The following is a 5,900-nucleotide window of genomic DNA, read 5'->3' on the forward strand; positions in this document are numbered from 1 at the left end:
CATCCCTGGCATACACCCTTCCCAATTTTGAACCATGCAGTGTTTCCTTGCTTTGTTCTGACAACTGCCTCTTGGTCCAAGTATAGGTTTCTCATTAGTACGATTAAGTGTTCTGGGATTCCCATTCTTCTCATAGTCTGCCACAGTTTGTTATGATCCACACAGTCAAACGCCTTTTCATAGTTAATGAAACACAGATATTATAGGAGATACATTACAAAAAATAATAAAAGAGAAAACATGGAAAATAATACACTAAGCAAATGGCAACCTCAAAAAAGCAGGAGTGGCAATACTAATCTCTGATAAAATAGATTTCAGAATGAAAATCACCATAAAAAAATAAGAAAGGCCATTACATACTGATTAAAGGCACAATAGATCAAGAAGACATAATTGGACATAGTGCAAGATAAGACAAGAACTTCTCTACATCATCATTAAGGTCCAAGGATGTATTTTTTTTTGTTTACTCACGAAATAGCAGATATACAGCCTGTTCTAGACATGCTTTCTGATCAGAATCCAAGAGATCATGAAACTTTGGAAACCTGTTACATGTGGTTACTGTGGTTTTCCATGACCTACCTGATTCCTTTCGACTTCTCATGCTTTGATGGAAACGGTGCTCAGCCTGGGCCAGCACAGCTATCCAAAATGGGCCACCTCCTCCAGATCGCAGAGTCCTATTTGGTTGTCAGTGACAAGGCTCAGGGCACAGCTGCTGTAATTGTGCCAAAGTTCATCTTCCGTCAGCATGTTAGGCAGAAGAAGATGGCTGGCTTCCTGAACAGGACAGTTCACACACTGACCCAGTCTTCTTTCCAGATCAAGGGGGCTATTTCTGTAGGCACTGTGGGCCCTGGCACAGAAATTTTAGCATAGGACACGTGAAGACTACTTACCCTATTCTTCCACCATTCTCCCGTGCCTTAGCCATTTCAGACCTTCCATTTGCAACCAAACCCTCCTCTGGAAACTTGGGGTGAAGCTTGCCCAGCTGCTAGGCTTGACCTTCCTGAAATCCAGGGTGGCTAAGTGGAGGTATCAGTGTGGTAGTCGCTTTCTGGCTGCCAATCTATGCACTCGTAGGAAGCATGAACACTCACCCCAGTCTGGGATCCCAGACAGAGAGGAAGACTATGACATGCCAGAGGAGGTGGAAAGTGTGCTAGAGCAGCTGCTGGCTGGGGTCAATAACAAGGATACAATCATGTCGTGGTTGGCAGCCAAAGGCATTGACAGGATAGCCAGGTCGCTTCCCCAGGACCTGGTGGATGACGTGGTGGGCTCTGCACTTAACTTTTTCAGTTTCGGGAAGATGGACAATGTGTGGGGTGGAGGATGTCTGGCACTAGGAGAGCTGGGCAGGAGAGACCTGCTGCTTCCTGCTGGGCTCACAGACCTAGCTATGATCTGGAGGGTGCTGACCTACGACGAGAAGCGGGGAGCCTTCAGCGTGGGTGCCAACATCCAGGATTCAGCCTGCTACATGTGCTGGGCCCTTGCGGGAACCAATGAGGTAGTAGAGCTGTGGCCCTTTGTGGCTTAGATCTCCAGGGCAGTAGCGATTGCCACCATGTTTGACCGGGATGCTTCAGCTGCTTTCCAGGGAAATGTGGGAAGACAGGGCACTTTTCCTCATGGAATTGATATTCTGACCACTGCTGTTGGGAACAGATCCAGCTGTTTCCTGGCTATAAATGTGTTCATCGCTTGCTTCCCTGAGTACACTAGATCCCAGGATTGATCATCTCGTTACCATGAAAATCATCCACTGGGACAGGGTCATTCGAGAGCTGTTGGCAAAGGCGCTACAGAACCTGGCCCAGTGCGCTCCCAAGTACTGTGCCGCTAGGAGTAGGTGTCCACCATGGCCTCAATTAGGTCTCACAGTATGGGCTGAGAAGTGTCAGCCTCAAGGACAGCCACCCTTGCTTGTTGCACTGCCCGTTCTTGAACTTGCCATGTGACTCCCCATCTGCCCACTCTCTGCCAAGAGAGGTGCCGAGGGGGTCCCATTTTCCGGACACAGCAACCATGTCTCCCACATGAAGATTCCAGCTTCTTGGTCCATTTCAGCTCTGACTTGGCTGCAGCCTGACCTCTGTGCTGTGTCTACCACCCCAAGCTTTGAGTAACAAATGGAGTGGCTGAGTGAGGGCTGGGCCAGTGTGTCACCTTCCTGGTTGACATTGGTCATAGGTCACTCGGGACAGAGCAACACATGGGGCAGCTAGGATCCCCCGGGCCAGGGTGGTATCAGGTCATGTATGCCATCTCTCTAGAGCAGCGGAAACTGCTCCTCTCCACCAAGAGAAGGGCCACAAGACAGTTTGTAGTAACCCTGACACACATGGGAAGGTGGATATGTAGAAATGTTGCTTTAAAAAAATAACCAGACAGACCTTTGACCCACGTAGCCATCTTCAGGTATCGCATGGGTTCCCCCGCCCCAGTCCGCGACCCTCGCCTCCGCCAGCTCTGAATTTCGGGGCTGGCAAAGGTGCCATGCAGACGCAATGGACAGAGGAAGTGGATTTTAACTGGGGCACACCCCTGCACCTTTCACCCACGTGCCCCGTCTTCAGGTATCACATCGCTTCCCCTGCCCCAGTCTGCAACCCCCGCTGCCAGCTATGAATTTTGGGGCCGTCGGGCCTTTGGCCCACAGGCCAGGACTTAAATTAAAAAAAAAAAAAGACCAAAAACAAAAACAAAACAAAAAACCACACAAAAGAACAAAAACACATAGACCAAATTTATAGCATTTTCCAACCTCATTTGAAAAAGTTGTCCAATATTGAAGATTTAGTTTCTTTAGACTACAAACTGCTCTTTGGCCCTACCACATTGGTCCCACCAACTTAAGCAAAAGGGAGGTACTAGACATCTTGATAGAGAAGTAGTGACATCAAACGAAGAACCAACTATCACCTTAGTTTTCAAAAACTCTTCCACTTCAATGTCTCGAAAGAAGCAGGGTACCTCACTCACAACGCAAGAACCAAACCAAGGTATCTTCCCCTCAAAATGACACAGTCGCAATGGATTTCATGAAGCTAGAAAGTCTGATGGAACTTTCTGATGCAGAATTTTTTTAAAAAAAAAGATGATTGAATGTTTTCATGGGGTGAAAAACAAACTTGAGGAATTATAGGAAAATACAGTCAAAAATCAAGAGGAACTTAAAAAAAAATCCAAAACAACGCAGAGAAAATAAAAGAGGCATTAGAGGCACTGGAAAAACAAGAAATCATAATTCAAAATGTGAAATCTAAGGTTTCTGATGCTGTCAACATGATGGAGGGACATACAAATAGAGGTGAACAGATAGAAAACAGAATTAGTGAAATATATGATAGAATTTTCATCACAGACATAACCAAGGAAAAAGCAGAAGCAAAAAAGAAGGAAACAGAAGAAAACTTAAGAATAATGTGGGATACCATTAAAAGAAATAACATCCGCATCATTGGAATCCCAGAATGGGAAGAAGCAAGTAAAGGCACTGAAAAAGTTGTGGAAGAATTACTAGAGGAAAACTTTCCTGGTATAATGAAGAATGACAGAATATATATTCAAGGTGCTGAGCAAACACCATATAGAATAGTCCCTAAAAGAAAAACACCAAGGCATATCATGGTAAAATTTGCTAGAACCGAAGATAAGGAGGAAATGCTAAAAGCAACGAGAGAGAAACAAAGAGTAACCTATAAGGGAGAACAGATAAGATTAAGTGCTGATCTCTCAGCAGAAACCATGAGAGCAAGAAGACAGTGGGATGGCATCTATCGAACACTTAAAGAACACAACTTTCAACCAAGAATACTGTACCCAGCAAAACTATCCATCAAGTACAAAGGAGAGATCAAAATATTCCCAGAAATAGAGAACCTAAAGGAGTTTGTAAAAACAAGACCAGCCTTACAGGAAACACTGAGAAACGTCCTTGAAACAGAGATGCCGCAGAAAGCAGGATTGACCAAAGTAGCTAGCAACAACACCAAAAAGAACTGAACAGAATGACAGCAATAAAACCCTACCTTTTAATAATTACACTGAATGTGAATGGTTTAAATGCACCACTGAAGAGAAAAAGAGTAGCAGATTGGATAAAAAAACAAAATCCATCAATATGTTGCCTACAAGAGACACATCTGAAAAATGAAGATAAAGAAAGACTAAAAATTAAAGGATGGGAGAAAATATACCAAGCAAATGGCAACCAAAAAAAAAGCACGAGTAGCAATAAAAATCTATGATAAAATAAATTTTAATGCAAAAACCATCACAATGGACAAAGTAGGTCACTACATAATGCTCAAATGGTCAATAGAACAAGAATATATAACAATATTGAAAATCTATGCACCATATGAAAGACCTGCAAAATATATAAAACACACATTAACAAAGTTGAAAAAGGAGATAGATAACACTACTATAGTACTTGGAGACTTCAATACACCCCTTTCAAGAAAAGATAGAACTACCAAAAAGAATCTCAACAAAGATACTCAAGAATTAAACCACACAATTAACCAACTCAATCTTATAGATATTTGTAGGCTAATGCACCCAAAAAAAGCACAATACACCTTCTTTTCCAATGTGCATGGAACATTCTCCAGAATAGACCACATTCTAGGTCACAAAGCAAGCATCAACAAATTAAAAACATAGAAATTATACAAAGTATCTTCTCAGATCACAACGCCACAAAATTAGAAATTAATAACAAGATAATAAAGAAGAAAAAATCATAAATTTGGAAGCTGAAGAACAACTTGCTTAAACACAACTGGGTACAAGAAGAAATAAAAAGGAAATTTAAAAGTTTCTTGAAACAAATGACAACGAAGACACTACTTACCAAAACCTCTGGGAAACAGGCAAAGCAGTAATCAGAGGTGAACTTATAACAATAAGTAAACACATCAAAAAGTAGAAAAAACTGACTACTGAATTTCTAACCAGCAACAAATTGAAAAAGAACAGCAAGAAAACCTAACACCCTCTAAAAAAATCGAAATTGTAAAAATTAGAGCAGAGATAAATGAAAGATAAAACTGAAACACAATTGAAACTATCAACAAAACTAGGAGTTGGCTCTTTGAAAAGGTCAATAAAATCGACAAACAATTAGCAAAACTCACAAAAGAAGGAGACGACACAAATAATTAGAATAAGAGATGAATCAGGCAAGATAACAACAGAACCAACTAAAATAAAAAAGCTAACATTAGAATATTACGAAAAACTATACTCAAACAAATATGAAAACCTAGAGGAAATGGACAATTACTTAGAAACACACAACCTGCTTAAACTGACACAAGCTGAAACTGAACATCTGAACAGACCCATTACAAAAGAAGAAATTGAAAAGGTAATACAACCACTTCCAACCAAAAAAAGTCCTGGACCAGATGGATTTACAAGCGATTTTTATCAGACATTTAGAGAAGAACTGTCACCAATTCTATATAAATTATTTCAAAAAATAGAACAAGATGGAACACTCCCAGATTCATTCTATGAAGCAAACATATCCTTGATACCAAATCCAGAAAAGGACATCACCAAAATAGAAAACTATAGGCCAATATCTCTTATGAACATAGAGGCAACAATCTTGAATAAAATATTCGCCAATAGAATACAACTATACATCAAAGAAATAATCCATCATGACAAAGTGGGATTCCTAACAGGCACGCAAGATGGTTGAACATAAGAAAAGCAATTAATGTAATTCATCATATGAACAAAGTAAAGAACAAGAACCACATGATCCTATCAAGTGATGCAGAAAAGGCCTTTGACAAAATCCAACACCCTTTCCTGATGAAAACACTCAACAAAATAGGACTAGAGGGGAATTTCTTCAATATAGT

At 40.9% G+C, this 5,900-nt stretch overlaps 1 pseudogene; it reads left to right on the forward strand.

Annotated features, from left to right (window-relative positions):
- LOC102861037 overlaps positions 1–5,900 on the forward strand; it is a 158,843-nt pseudogene that overhangs the window by 109,094 nt on the left and 43,849 nt on the right.

This window comes from Elephantulus edwardii, unplaced genomic scaffold (genome assembly GCF_000299155.1).
Source record: "Elephantulus edwardii isolate Elephantulus edwardi_28Jun2011 unplaced genomic scaffold, EleEdw1.0 scaffold00407, whole genome shotgun sequence".
Lineage (NCBI taxonomy): Eukaryota > Metazoa > Chordata > Mammalia > Macroscelidea > Macroscelididae > Elephantulus > Elephantulus edwardii.